The sequence below is a fragment of the Oncorhynchus nerka genome, linkage group LG14 (genome assembly GCF_034236695.1).
Source record: "Oncorhynchus nerka isolate Pitt River linkage group LG14, Oner_Uvic_2.0, whole genome shotgun sequence".
Classification (NCBI taxonomy): Eukaryota; Metazoa; Chordata; class Actinopteri; order Salmoniformes; family Salmonidae; genus Oncorhynchus; species Oncorhynchus nerka.
In genome coordinates, this window is record NC_088409.1 from 44679813 (window position 1) to 44695386 (window position 15574).

Here is a 15574-nt window from a genome sequence, read left to right on the forward strand (position 1 = left end):
CGCTGGTGACACTGTCAGTGATTTATTTAGAATTCAAGGCACACTTAACCAGCATGGCTATCACAGCATTCTGCAGTGATACGCCATCCCATTAGGATTGCTCTTAGTGGGAAAATCATTTGTTTTTCAACAGGACAATGACCCAACACACCTCCAGGCTGTGTAAGGGCTATTTTAACAAGATGGAGAGTGATGTAGTGCTGCATCAGATGATCTGGCCTCCACAATCACTCGACCTCAACCCAATTGAGATGGTGTGGGATGAGTTGCACCGCAGAGTGAAGGAAAATCAGCCAACAAGTGCTCAGCATATGTGGGAACTCCTTCAAAACTGTTGGAAACGCATTACAGGTGAAGCTGGTTGATAGAATGCCAAGAGTGTGCATCAAGGCAAGGGGTGGCTACTTTGAAGAATCTCAAATATAAAATACATTTTGATTTGTTTAACACGTTTTTGGTTACTACATGATTCCATGTGTGATATTTCATAGTTGTGATGTCTTCACTATTATTCTACGGTGTAGAAAATAGTCAAATAAAGAAAAACCCTTGCATGAGTAGGTGTGTCCAAACTTTTGACTGGTACTGTACGTGTGTCTCTATTAAGATGGAAAGGGGGTATCTATTATGAATTGAAACCCGCAGTGCACCATTCTTACTTGCGTTATATCATTCACAATGTCCCCAGAGGTCAGTTTACGAGAAGGTTAATGAAATACAGTCATGCAGAAAAGATCAAAATAACATAATCTGATTATCTGCCTGGAAAAGCAGTCATTGATTTCTTCAAACGGTAGTTGACAAATATTTCGAAATTTTGTTAGAAAATGCCAAAAATGTTGGCAATTGCTGTGGGGCCGATGATGGAATATAGCTGTTCTATTCAACTTCAGAGGAATCTTCGAACCTCGGGCCTAAACTGTGCAGTGAAGTTTGTATAACTGGCCTGAAACTTTCATCTGAAAATAGAGTGACCGTCAGCCGAGAGAGCAGGGATTCACTTTATCAAACCCCCAGAAATTCGCCTGATTTATTACATACTGATTGACATATTGCAGTGCCCTTATTGAACCCCTATTCACAAACAAAACTACGCCTTAACTGTGAGAAATTCCATGTTACTTCAATTAAAAAAGCTTCGGTATGAGATGACTCAGTTCACCAGTGGACATTTGCATAATGTGTCTCTGGCAATCAGTAAGTGCCTAAATATGATAAAACAGCTCATATGCAGATTAATAATGTGTAGCTTATAAAGTAAGATGTGATCATTCCATGGTATGCTTTGATAAACCTTTTTGAGCTTTTTATTCTTAACAATGCTGGGTAACAGATCAAAATGTTTCTTGTCTCTTTGTCATCTCCCCCCGAGCAATCGCATACTTGTACCCTACACTTACTCTGCCAGAACATGAATTGTTGCTCCCAAGACAAGCAGGTTGTATTCGTTCATCTGCAACTCCTGGCTGTTCTAAACTGGAAGACCACCCTTGGGTACAAACTTGTTTTTACTCCCTTGTTTATCAGTTGGTTTAAGTAGGTTGGCGTTTGCTCTCTGATTTCTGGAAGCTCACTGTGCAAACGTAGTAGACCTTGCAGCTGTCTAGGCTCTAGGAGCAGATCTGGATCAGGCTCTTGTTGTTTACCTCAGTAGGCCTGGTGGCTGACCTGATCTGGTCTCATGTCCACTGTAGATGTGGCTCCACAGGGCTCCAGTCATTAAGGCTACTGAAACCTGAGGGCATGTGTCATATGAGGGGCTGCTTGACTGAAGATGCCATGCCCCAGCCATGAGGTCAAGACATCCTGCTGACATCCTATCTCTGCTGGAGGAAAACAATGTGTGGGTGGTTTATTACAGATACTATGTCCTGTTATTTACTGTAACACCAGTGACATTTGAATTCCCTCTCTAGCCTTTAGCTCTTGACGTAGGTAGGCAGAGGTTGGCACTGTCTCAATGCCATTAGGTTGGTGATCAGATATTCATTGTGATGGATGGCAAACAATGTTTTCCATTGTATACTCTGCACAGATGTGTTTATGGGATTTTCATCTGAACATCAGATTAGAGGAATGATAAGATTTGAATCCCAAGCACAGAATGGTATTTCTGCCTTTCAGCCAGCATAGTGACAGGGCTTGGGAATCCATTTAGAGATTTGTATGAAAACATTGATCTGATGTACCATTGGCACACACACACAGGGAAAATGGACTGAACAAGGAGGGAGAGATGGAATGAGAGACAGAGAGAGAGTGGAGGAGTGTCCCATGAGAGACCTGCATTATGAGAGCGTTCTCCCTGCCTGTGAACTCCTGGAGACACATGTCTGCTGTCGTGTTCATGTTTGTGTGTGTATTTGTGTCTGAGTGCCTTTGTGTGTACACTCAGAGAGAACAGCTTTGAGGTGCATTCGCCAAACCTTCTTTTCTCAATAACTCCCCCCTCTCCGATGCCTTCTACTCCCCAGATAATGGGAGAGATGGAGGGATTGTGAGTGATAGAGGAGGACGATGGGCTGTAATTCAGCGTTATCACCCTAGTGACATTAATGTATTATTAGCCAGTCTCTTATTTTGCCATAATATATTCAGTGAAGATGTGGTACAAGATGTGGTACCAGACAGTGTCATGGGGGTGTATATATTGGTGTGTGTCTGATTGTGCTAGAGAGAGAGAGAGAGAGAGAGAGAGAGAGAGAGAGAGAGAGAGAGAGAGAGAGAGAGAGAGAGAGAGAGAGAGAGAGAGAGAGAGAGAGAGAGATATGCTGGATAAGATATGGGATAGATTGTTTTCTGTACCTTCCCTGATGATTTCAGAAATCTGAACTTTCATAGAGTATGTAATGTATTGGCCTGTAAGACATTAGTGATTTGTCATGGCGCCTTCTTTATTGCCCCCTCAATCATGGAGAGAACGGAATTCTGGTAGCAGAGTGGTTGTGTTGCATTGAAAACAAAGTACCTGATCTATCACATCTACTTCACCGCTAACAGTCTAATGGCAGGCAGTATTTACATAAAAGATAAAACACATCTAGACTAAACAGGAAGGTCATGAACTCTTGACCTGGGTTGTTTTGATGACTAGAGAAAAAGTTCAAAGTGTCCTCCCACCCGTAACAACCCACAACCTTTTTGATATGTTGTGTTTTTGTTGTGTCTCAGCTCCAGTTCAAAAAGCTGCACTCCACTGATGGCTATTAGAATAATGCACTACTGGGAACATAGCCTACTAATAATGATGGCCCACATACTCTGTTTCGATCTCCATTAACTCCGTTGGAGAAGCCTGTTTTAGCAGCCGTTATATAACAATTTCAATGATAATACAGTAAATGTGCAAAGGTGCTTGAATTAAATTAAGTTACCTCATGCTTTGCTCAGACTCTACAGATCATTAAACCAATCTATCTCAATGTCAGCTAACTAATCAGCTAATTAGTAATGTCATCTACTAATCTTTGAATTTATGACGATGCCACGACTGTCACAACATGTAAAGGCCCAACATGACTTACTGTAAGTGTCCCTTTTTAGTGGTGAAACATTTGCCTTAGCTCCCCTTCCCCAGGCCGTGTTGGTTAGCATGGTCCAGAGTAGAGGTCGACTGATTAATCGGAATGGCCGATTAATTAGAGCCAATTTCAAGTTTTCATAACAATCTGAAACTGTATTTTTGGGCGCCAATGTAATACCTTTATTTAACTAGGCAAGTCAGTTAAGAACACATTCTTATTTTCAATGACAGCCTAGGAACGGTGGGTTAACTGCCTTGTTCAGGGGCAGAATGACAGATTTTCACCTTGTCAGCTCAGGGGATCCAATCTTGCAACCTAACAGTTAACGAGTCCAACGCTCTAACCACATGCACTCCACGTGGAGCCTGCCTGTTACGCGAATGCAGTAGAAGCCAAGGTAAGTTGCTAGCTAGCATTAAACTTATCGTATAAAAAACAATCAATCATAATCACTAGTTATAACAACTAATCCAGGTTAACAGGCAATATTAACCAGGTGAAATTGTGTCATTTCTCTTGCGTTCATTGCACGCAGAGTCAGGGTATATGCAACAGTTTGGGCTGCCTGGCTCATTGCGAACTAATTTGCCAGAATGTTACGTAATTATGACATAACATTGACGGTTGTGCAATGTAACAAGAATTTTTAAACTTAGGGATGCCACCCGATAGATAAAATACCGAACGGTTTCCGTATTTCACTGAAATAATAAACGTTTTGTTTTCGAAATGATAGTTTCCGGATTCGACCATATTAATGACCAAAGGCTCGTATTTCTGTGTGTTATTTTGTTATAATTAAGTCTGATTTGATAGAGCAGTCTGACTGAGCAGCAGCAGGTTGGTAATCATTCATTCAAACCGCACTTTTGTGCGTTTTGCCAGCAGCTCTTCACAAGCACAGCGCTGTTAATGACTTCAAGCCTATCAGCCTAATGGCTGGTGTAACCAATGTGAAATGGCTAACTAGTTAGCTGGGTGTGCGCTAATAGCGTTTCAAACGTCAATGGCTCTGACACTTGGAGTAGTTTTTCCCCTTGCGCTGCAAGGGCCGCGGCTTTTGTGGAGAGATGGGTAACGCTGCTTCGAGTGTGGCTGTGTGCGATGTGTTCCTGGTTCGAGGCTCGGTAGGGGCGAGGAGAGGGACGGAAGCTATACTATACTGAAGATGTCGTTCCCATAGCAACGATTAAAACATTCCCTAACCAGAAACCGTGGATTGATGGCAGCATTCGCGTGACACTGAAAGCGCGAACCACTGCTTTTAATCAGGGCAAGGTGTCTGGTAACATGACCGAATACAAACAGTGCAGCTATACCTTCTCTGCTATGCAATCTGGTTTCAGAGCTGGTCATGGGTGCACCTCAGCCACGCTCAAGGTCCTAAACGATATCTTAACCGCCATCGATAAGAAACATTACTGTGCAACCGTATTCATTGATCTGGCCAAGGCTTTCGACTCTGTCAACCACCATATCCTCATCGGCAGACTCGACAGCCTTGGTTTCTCAAATGATTGCCTCGCCTGGTTCACCAACTACTTCTCCGATAGAGTTCAGTGTGTCAAATCGGAGGGTCTGCTGTCCGGACCTCTGGCAGTCTCTATGGGGGTGCCACAGGGTTCAATTCTTGGACCGACTCTCTTCTCTGTATACATCAATGAGGTCGCTCTTGCTGCTGGTGAGTCTCTGATCCACCTCTACGCAGACGACACCATTCTGTATACTTCCGGCCCTTCTTTGAACACTGTGTTAACAACCCTCCAGGCAAGCTTCAATGCCATACAACTCTCCTTCCGTGGCCTCCAATTGCTCTTAAATACAAGTAAAACTAAATGCATGCTCTTCAACCGATCGCTACCTGCACCTACCCGCCTGTCCAACATCACTACTCTGGACGGCTCTGACTTAGAATACGTGGACAACTACAAATACTTAGGTGTCTGGTTAGACTGTAAACTCTCCTTCCAGACCCATATCAAACATCTCCAATCCAAAGTTAAATCTAGAATTGGCTTCCTATTTCGCAACAAAGCGTCCTTCACTCATGCTGCCAAACATACCCTTGTAAAATTGACCATCCTACCAATCCTCGACTTTGGCGATGTCATTTACAAAATAGCCTCCAATACCCTACTCAACAAATTGGATGCAGTCTATCACAGTGCAATCCGTTTTGTCACCAAAGCCCCATATACTACCCACCATTGCGACCTGTACGCTCTCGTTGGCTGGCCCTCGCTTCATACTCGTCGCCAAACCCACTGGCTCCATGTCATTTACAAGACCCTGCTAGGTAAAGTCCCCCCTTATCTCAGCTCGCTGGTCACCATAGCATCTCCCACCTGTAGCACACGCTCCAGCAGGTATATCTCTCTAGTCACCCCCAAAACCAATTCTTTCTTTGGCCGCCTCTCCTTCCAGTTCTCTGCTGCCAATGACTGGAACGAACTACAAAAATCTCTTAAATTGGAAACACTTATCTCCCTCACTAGCTTTAAGCACCAACTGTCAGAGCATCTTACAGATTACTGCACCTGTACATAGCCCACCTATAATTTAGCCCAAACAACTACCTCTTTCCCAACTGTATTTAATTTATTTATTTATTTTGCTCCTTTGCACCCCATTATTTTTATTTCTACTTTGCACATTCTTCCATTGCAAAACTACCATTCCAGTGTTTTACAGGCTATATTGTATTTACTTTGCCACCATGGCCTTTTTTGCCTTTACCTCCCTTCTCACCTAATTTGCTCACATTGTATATAGACTTGTTTTGTTACTGTATTATTGACTGTATGTTTGTTTTACTCCATGTGTAACTCTGTGTCGTTGTAAGGTGAAATAAAAAAATAAATAAAAATTCCCTCCGCAAGGCTATCAAACAAGCTAAGCGTCAGTACAGAGACAAAATAGAATCTCAATTCAACGGCTCAGACACAAGAGGCATGTGGCAGGGTCTACAGTCAATCACGGACTACAAGAAGAAATCCAGCCCAGTCACGGACCAGGATGTCTTGCTCCCAGGCAGACTAAATAACTTTTTTGCCCGCTTTGAGGACAATACAGTGCCACTGACACGGCCTGCAACGAAAACATGCGGTCTCTCCTTCACTGCAGCCGAGGTGAGTAAGACATTTAAACGTGTTAACCCTCGCAAGGCTGCAGGCCCAGACGGCATCCCTAGCCGCGCCCTCAGAGCATGCGCAGACCAGCTGGCCGGTGTGTTTACGGACATATTCAATCAATCCCTATACCAGTCTGCTGTTCCCACATGCTTCAAGAGGGCCACCATTGTTCCTGTTCCCAAGAAAGCTAAGGTAACTGAGCTAAACGACTACCGCCCCGTAGCACTCACTTCCGTCATCATGAAGTGCTTTGAGAGACTAGTCAAGGACCATATCACCTCCATCCTACCTGACACCCTAGACCCACTCCAATTTGCTTACCGCCCAAATAGGTCCACAGACGATGCAATCTCAACCACACTGCACACTGCCCTAACCCACCTGGACAAGAGGAATACCTATGTGAGAATGCTGTTCATCGACTACAGCTCGGCATTCAACACCATAGTACCCTCCAAGCTCGTCATCAAGCTCGAGACCCTGGGTCTCGACCCCGCCCTGTGCAACTGGGTACTGGACTTCCTGACGGGCCGCCCCCAGGTGGTGAGGGTAGGCAACAACATCTCCTTCCCGCTGATCCTCAACACTGGGGCCCCACAAGGGTGCGTTCTGAGCCCTCTCCTGTACTCCCTGTTCACCCACGACTGCGTGGCCACGCACGCCTCCAACTCAATCATCAAGTTTGCGGACGACACAACAGTGGTAGGCTTGATTACCAACAACGACGAGACGGCCTACAGGGAGGAGGTGAGGGCCCTCGGAGTGTGGTGTCAGGAAAATAACCTCACACTCAACGTCAACAAAACTAAGGAGATGATTGTGGACTTCAGGAAACAGCAGAGGGAACACCCCCCCTATCCACATCGATGGAACAGTAGTGGAGAGGGTAGCAAGTTTTAAGTTCCTCGGCATACACATCACAGACAAACTGAACTGGTCCATTCACACAGACAGCATCGTGAAGAAGGCGCAGCAGCGCCTCTTCAACCTCAGGAGGCTGAAGAAATTCGGCTTGTCACCAAAAGCACTCACAAACTTCTACAGATGCACAATCGAGAGCATCCTGGCGGGCTGTATCACCGCCTGGTACGGCAACTGCTCCGCCCTCAACCGTAAGGCTCTCCAGAGGGTAGTGAGGTCTGCACAACGCATCACCGGGGGCAAACTACCTGCCCTCCAGGACACCTACACCACCCGATGTTACAGGAAGGCCATAAAGATCATCAAGGACATCAACCACCCGAGCCACTGCCTGTTCACCCCGCTATCATCCAGAAGGCGAGGTCAGTACAGGTGCATCAAAGCTGGGACCGAGAGACTGAAAAACAGCTTCTATCTCAAGGCCATCAGACTGTTAAACAGCCACCACTAACATTGAGTGGCTGCTGCCAACACACTGACATTGACACTGACTCAACTCCAGCCACTTTAATAATGGGAATTGATGGGAAATGATGTAAATATATCACTAGCCACTTTAAACAATGCTACCTTATATAATGTTACTTACCCTACATTATTCATCTCATATGCATACGTATATACTGTACCCTATATCATCGACTGCATCCTTATGTAATACATGTATCACTAGCCACTTTAACTATGCCACTTTGTTTACATACTCATCTCATATGTATATACTGTACTCGATACCATCTACTGTATCTTGCCTATGCTGCTCTGTACCATCACTCATTCATATATCCTTATGTACATATTCTTTATCCCCTTACACTGTGTATAAGACAGTAGTTTTGGAAATGTTAGTTAGATTACTTGTTGGTTATTACTGCATTGTCGGAACTAGAAGCACAAGCATTTCGCTACACTCGCATTAACATCTGCTAACCATGTGTATGTGACAAATACATTTTGATTTGATTTGATTTACACTGGCAATACTATAAGAACATCCAATAGTCAAAGGTATATGAAATACAAATGGTATAGAGAGAAATAGTCCTATAAATACTATATTAACTACAACCTAAAACCTCTTACCTAGGAATATTGAAGTCTCATGTTAAAAGGAACCACCAACTTTCATATGTTCTCATGTTCTGAGCAAGGAACTGAAATGTTAGCTTTTTTACATGGCACATATTGCACTTTTACTTTCTTCTCCAACAGGTTAGTCATTAAAGCTCCGGTGTCTAGGACAGCCTAATTATGGGCTTGATGCTAAACAAGCCCATAATTACTGTACATTTTCAAAAACAGCCCTGGCTTTACATCCTGTTGGTGACAGGAAAGGAAGGAGTTCTGAGGAACTTCTGTTCACAGCAACGGTATTAGCAGAATTACAGCTCCCATTGTGTGGATGAAAGAGTACCTGAGTGGCACCACCTAATTGGTCCCTTTCATAATCAATCCTTGCTAATTAGTGAAGTTGAGTTAAATCACAGCACTGTTGGTCTAACACCAACTTTGATTTAGGTGTGATCTACTCCCCGATTGCTTATTTAAATACTAGCTTGTCTGTTCAGCTTCCCACAAAACTCTGAATCTATTTGCTTGGTTTCCGAGTGCTGATTTTGCCACCGGTTTGAAACCTAGAGTCTGGACGTGCAGTGTGTTGTGTACCCAATGGCTCTGATAGCCCCGGATTAGGATTAAATCATACCATTAATGTTATATTTGTGCCTGAGCAGTCCATTGCAGGCCTCGATAACAGTCTCATTTGCCCCCCTGGCACACGAAAGCACAGCGGAAGTGCCAATCAGGCTTATGTCCCAGTCTAATCTTGGCAGAGCGAGTGATCAAAATCTGTGCCATGCTTTGTTGAATGCTCACCAACCGAAAAGCAAGCATCAAACACAGACAACAACATTGTACACTGTACACTGAAGCAGAACAGCAACAAGGCACAACAGCAATGTATTTTTTTCCTAACCTCCTTTTACGCATGTTGGCACAGCTGTGGGAGATAGCACAATTCTTTTTATGCCAATCTGTTAGCATTGACAACACACACACTCACAGCACTTACACTACCGTTCAAAAGTTGGGGGTCACTTAGAAATGTCCTTGTTTTTGAAAGAAAAGCACATTAAAATAACATAAAATTGATCAGAAGTACAGTATAGACATGGTTAACCTGTTGCGACGAGCAATCCCGTATCCGGGAGCGTAATTATAGCCTCAAGCTCATTACCATAACGCAACGTTAACTATTCATGAAAATCACAAATGAAATGAAATAAATATATTGGCTCACAAGCTTAGCCTTTTGTTAACAACACTGTCATCTCAGATTTTCAAAAATGCTTTTCAACCATAGCTACACAAGCATTTGTGTAAGAGTATTGATAGCTAGCATAGCATTAAGCCTAGCATTCAGCAGGCAACATTTTCACAAAAACAAGAAAAGCATTCAAATAAAATAATTTACCTTTGAAGAACTTTGGATGTTTTCAATGAGGAGACTCTCAGTTAGCAAATGTTCCGTTTTTCCAAAAACATAGATCTCGTACAACGCTGTGTTCTACTCCCTTCACAGAACAGTGCATGCTGGCTCTAACAAGAATAGAAAGAGGAGTGAGAGGCCCTGGTGCACAACTGAGCAAGTACATTAGAGTGTCTAGTTTGAGAAACAGACACCTCACAAGTTCTCAACTGGCAGCTTCATTAAATAGTACCCGCAAAACACCAGTCTCAACATCAACAGTGAAGAGGCGACACCGGGATGCTGGTCTTCTATGCCGAGTGGCAAAGAAAAAGCTAAATCTCAGACTGGCCCAATAAAAAATAAAAAAGATTCAGATGGGCAAAATAACACAGACACTGGGTTACCTCTCTACTGTTGATGTTGAGACTGGTGTTTTGCGGGTACTATTCAATGAAGCTGCAAGAAAATGTCTAAGTGACCCCAAACTTTTGAACGGTAGTGTAAGTCCACATTGGATCCGTGTTCTGTTGTGTAGCTACATTATTGGTCAGCTGCTTTATGAAATAACCCAATTGCGTTTGGAATGTGCAGCGAGGGACAAAGAGTCAGACCTACTCCACATGACCATATAAAACCAATCCGAGATTAGGGCTGTTGCGGTGAGTTTTACCGCCACACCAGCAGCCATGAGTCATGACCACAGTAAAATCCTATGGGACCATTGAGTCACGGTAATCTCCATTTATGCACTGTGGACATGCGTTGGTAAGTAGTATCCAACTGGCTAATGACCATCAGGTCCTAATGGCCTGGTACTCAGGGCTCTGTTGACCCTCTAACCACTCTGATATCCATGCAAATGCCATCGAATCACATCAAACACTTTCCATCAAAACAGTTTGTGCTTTTAAAACTCACCTCACTGTGATTGATCCATTTGAAGGAAGAAGTTCAACAGCAGTTTGAAACTGAATGGAAAACATGGCCATTGTGGATGTTGTTTCAAAGCCGAACACAACAAATGGACAGTGCTTTCTAAAGTGATGATTCATTCAAAACACAAATAGATTACGCATAGGCCTATTATGAGCCCGACCCCCAACAAAAAATGTAATCAAAGTAATGATTGTGCCGTTATACAATACATAGCCTACCACATATTATGCTTGGCAGATAATTTTTTTTTTTTTTAACTATATCTTTGGTGTTTAATTGGTCTACCCTAAATTTAACAAATTCAGAGTTAGCCTACGAATGTGTATTTGATTTTAAATAGCCAAGTAATCGGGCATTTTTTATATTAATAGACTGACACATTACCTTCAGCTACAGAATATCTTGCCACTGTGCGTTTCCATCTCCTCCCGTCTCTCCTTCATTCCTTTCTCCAGGTGCAGAGAGAGGGGCTGTCAACAGTTACTATCAATGTTCCGGAACAGATTTCACTTGGTTTCCCAAATTAAGCACTGGGTAGCTGCAGGAACAGGGTTGGAGAGCTCATGGCATACAGAGTTTCTGCTGAATATCACCTGTCACACCGAGAAATAACCAGAGTAGCCTACCCGACATGACATGAGTGAAAACTCCGGCAGGAAAGTGTGCCTCCATTCGCTATTTGAGTGAATACGGATGACATTTTTTAAATTTTTTATCTTGCCCCTGTTTCTGCCTAATTGATAATGAGCAGTTCTACATCGAAACTAATTTTACATATTAGTAAAGACAAGATTAAATTGAGAATAGTCTGATGGGTGAAAATATGATCACTTCATGAGAAAACAGTGAGTGCTGCCTGAGGCAAGGAACTTTCTCAAATCGTCAATAGCCTGTAGTCGCATCATGCATCCCATGTAAACTCAGCCAAAAAAGAAACTGCCCTTTTTCAGGAACCTGTCTTTCAAAGATAATTCATAATAATACAAATAACTTCACAGATCTTCATTGTAAAGGGTTTAAACACTGTTTCCAATGTTTGTTCAATGAACCATAAACAATTAATGAACGTGCACCTGTGGAACAGTCGTTAAGACACTAGCAGCTTACAGAAGGTAGGCAATTAAGGTCCCAGTTATGAAAACTTAGGACACTAAAGAGGCCTTTCTACTGACTCTGAAAAACACCAAAATAAAGATGCCCAGGGCCCCTGCTCATCTGCGTGAATGTGCATTAGGCATGCTGCAAGGAGGCATGAGGACTGCAGATGTGGCCAGGGCAATAAATTGCAATATCTATACTGTGAGACACCTAAGACAGCGCTACAGGGAGACAGGATGGATAGCTGATCATCCTCGCAGTGGCAGACCACGTGTAACAACATCTGTACAGAATCGGTACATCCGAACATCACACCTGCGGGACAGGTACAGGATGGCAACAACTACTGCCCGAGTTACACCAGGAACGCACAATCCCTCCATCAGTGCTCAGACTGTCCACAATAGGCTGAGAGGCTGGACTGAGGGCTTGTAGGCCTGTTGTAAGGCAGGTCCTCACCAGACATCACCGGCAACAATGTCACCTATGGGCACAAACCCACCGTCGCTGGATCAGACAGGACTGGCAAATAGTGCTCTTCACTGACGAGTCGCGGTTTTGTCTCACCAGGGGTGATGGATGGATTTGCGTTTATCGTCAAAGGAATGAGCGTTACACCGAGGCCTGTACTCTGGAGCGGGATCAATTTGGAGGTGGAGGGTCCGTCATGGTCTGGGGCAGTGTGTCACAGCATCATCGGACTCAGCTTGTTGTCATTGCAGGCAATCTCAACGCTGTGTGTTACAGGCAAGACATTCTCCTCCCTCATGTGGTACCCTTCCTGCAGGCTCATCCTGACATGACCCTGCAGCATGACAATGACCCTAGCCATACTGCTCGTTCTGTGCGTGATTTCCTGCAAGACAGGAATGTCAGTGTTCTGCCAAGGCCAGCGAAGAGTCCGGATCTCAATCCCATTGAGCATGTCTGGGACCTGTTGGATCGGAGGGTGAAGGCTAGGGCCATTCCCCCCCAGAAATGTCCGGGAATTTGCAGGTGCCTTGGTGGAAGAGTGGGGTAACATCTCACAGCAAGAACTGGCAAATCTGGTGCATTCCATGAGGAGGAGATGCACTGCAGTACTTAATTCAGCTGGTGGCCACACCAGATACTGACTGTTACTTTTGATTTTGATCCCCCCTTTGTTGACACATTATTCCATTCTTATTAGTCACATGTCTGTGGAACTTGTTCAGTTTATGTCTCAGTTGTTGAATCTTGTTATGTTCATAGAAATACTTACACATGTTAAGTTTGCTGAAAATAAATGCAGTTGACAGTGAGAGGACGTTTCTTTTTTTGCTGAGTTTATCTTTTGATTTCTAAGGCATTCTAAGGTTTGTATCATTCACAACTAAAGTTGCCAAATCACTCTAGATCTAGAGTATACTGCAGGTCCTGTTTCATGTAACTACTTTTATGCTCAACATAGCCACTTCGTACAGTGTGCGCAATCTTGCTCCGTAATGGGAAAAATATACTTTCTATTTAATTCAGCTAAGTTCAATTATATTCTTCTTACTATGAATTCATGCAACCTAATCATATAATATAAAATAATGTCACTGGGCTTATAAGCATATCTGGTCTGCTAAATTAACAAGCCTACTGCCTATGGCATGGCACATAGCCAGATAACATACAGTTCTGTTCTTCTGAAATAAATGTTCTTCATATCATAATGTTTCTATTGACCTGCTTAAAATAAATCATGCATGTATTGTGATGGTGTATATTCAGTTGATTTATTAGACTTTTTTCAAAATGTAGATATTATAAAGGCGCGCATCAGCGGCTTGTATGTGTGGCGGCCTGGAGACGCCTAACGGGTTTATGTTGATTAACGATCAATTACCGTGAGACCGGCAGTCTTTTGCATGACATTAACCGGCTGACCAAATTTGTATGACACAGCCCGATCCCAGACGAATCATTTATTTGAATAGTGCATCTCCTTCCATATACAGTATGTACAGTACTGGAGGTGGGGGGTGCTCTTACAATAGAGCGAGGATCACAAGCAGAAAGGTCTTCTGGGTGGCAGAAACCGAGGCAGTTAGAGCTGGCGTGTTAACTCTGACAGCCCTGTGTTGTCGTCTAATTAGACGCACTGCTGAGCAGAGGGAGGAGACAAAGGCAGGGAATGATAAACAACAGGCCTGGCTTTATTCCTTCTTTCACCTGAGTTTATTTTCCACTCTGCGGAGCAATTAGATATGCACACATTTCTTTTTATTTATTCCCGTGAAAAGGCTTCTGGGGAGACTTTGGATTTATTAGTTTTTTTTTATTGTTTCTCCCATGACAATACTGTATGTGTGTGATGCTTTTTTGTCTTCAGTTGAAGTGGTTACCGTGGGTTTTAGCGTTGAGCTTCCCCAAGGCGATCTGCTTTGTTTGCAGTGGAGAGTGTGTGGTCTTGGAACGCAGATGCAAGACCTAATAATTCCCTGTGATGCAAATGAACAGTGTTATATTGGGAAATATATGACTGGAAAACATCTGGCAGAACAAATAGCAAATTAAGCACAAAAATGGATTTTAAGGAAATGTTTTTGAAAGTCTTGTATAATAGAATTTCGTTATCAATGGACCCAATCAGCATCGAAGCCTCTGGAATAAGCCACTCATACTAAATGAACTTTCATGAGACGTTTGAAGAGTTGCTTGTATTTGGTAGCATGAGCCAGATCAGTTGAACCGTAGTCACCGTTACATTCCCCTCATTGTACCTTATGGCTGCCCTTGCCAAAGAGCCACCATCACAAATTAAAATGGTCTGTCCCTAATCACCACCATTTTAGGTCCATTATAGAGCGGCCACTCCTCTACGGGTTGGTAAGACGCCTCTGCTGGGTCACCATGGCAGAGGATTGGCAGTTTGTCTTACAGTATTTAACTGGTTAAACTGTCTTGAAAGAAAAGTGGCCAACTTCTCAGTCGCAAATTAGCCCGGTAGTCATTACCTAATAATTACAAAGTGTAAGACTAGAATTGAACAACTTTGTAGAGTGTCAAACTGTAACACTCATCTCTTGAAAACGTTTTAAAAGTACATGACTTTACTTTGTGAGTTTCTCATACAGTGTGTACAAATGTATAGTGGAAAACGATAGAGTTGGGAGGATGCCAGAGAAAGTCGCTCCACATCTTTACTCAGGTTCCAGATTGGATGTAATTACCCTCTCCAGTAGCACCCAATTACACTTTCCTTATCGTGGCTTCTTGAGATGGCAATTTCCTTCTTGAGGGGACTCCAAGTCAATAAGCACCATCGTCACCTCAACCTCGGGCGAGAATGAGTGTCTGTAATTATGGTGACATACCGCCATCTCATTCAGGGACACGTGTTAGTGCTTAACACCTCTTAACTTAATTCCCATAACATATGGAGCAGTGCACTGATAAACGCTGTCTGACGTTGGCGAACAGCAAATCGCTCCAGGAGCTATAATAATAGATTTGACAGAGCACTAATTGCACTCTGAGATGGT

The 15574-nt window shown here is 43.3% G+C and overlaps 1 protein-coding gene across 1 annotated transcript in view; it reads left to right on the forward strand.

Moving 5' to 3' along the window:
- LOC115141202 (mannosyl-oligosaccharide 1,2-alpha-mannosidase IA-like) overlaps positions 1-15574 on the forward strand; it is a 240448-nt gene that overhangs the window by 161918 nt on the left and 62956 nt on the right. The window lies entirely within an intron of this gene.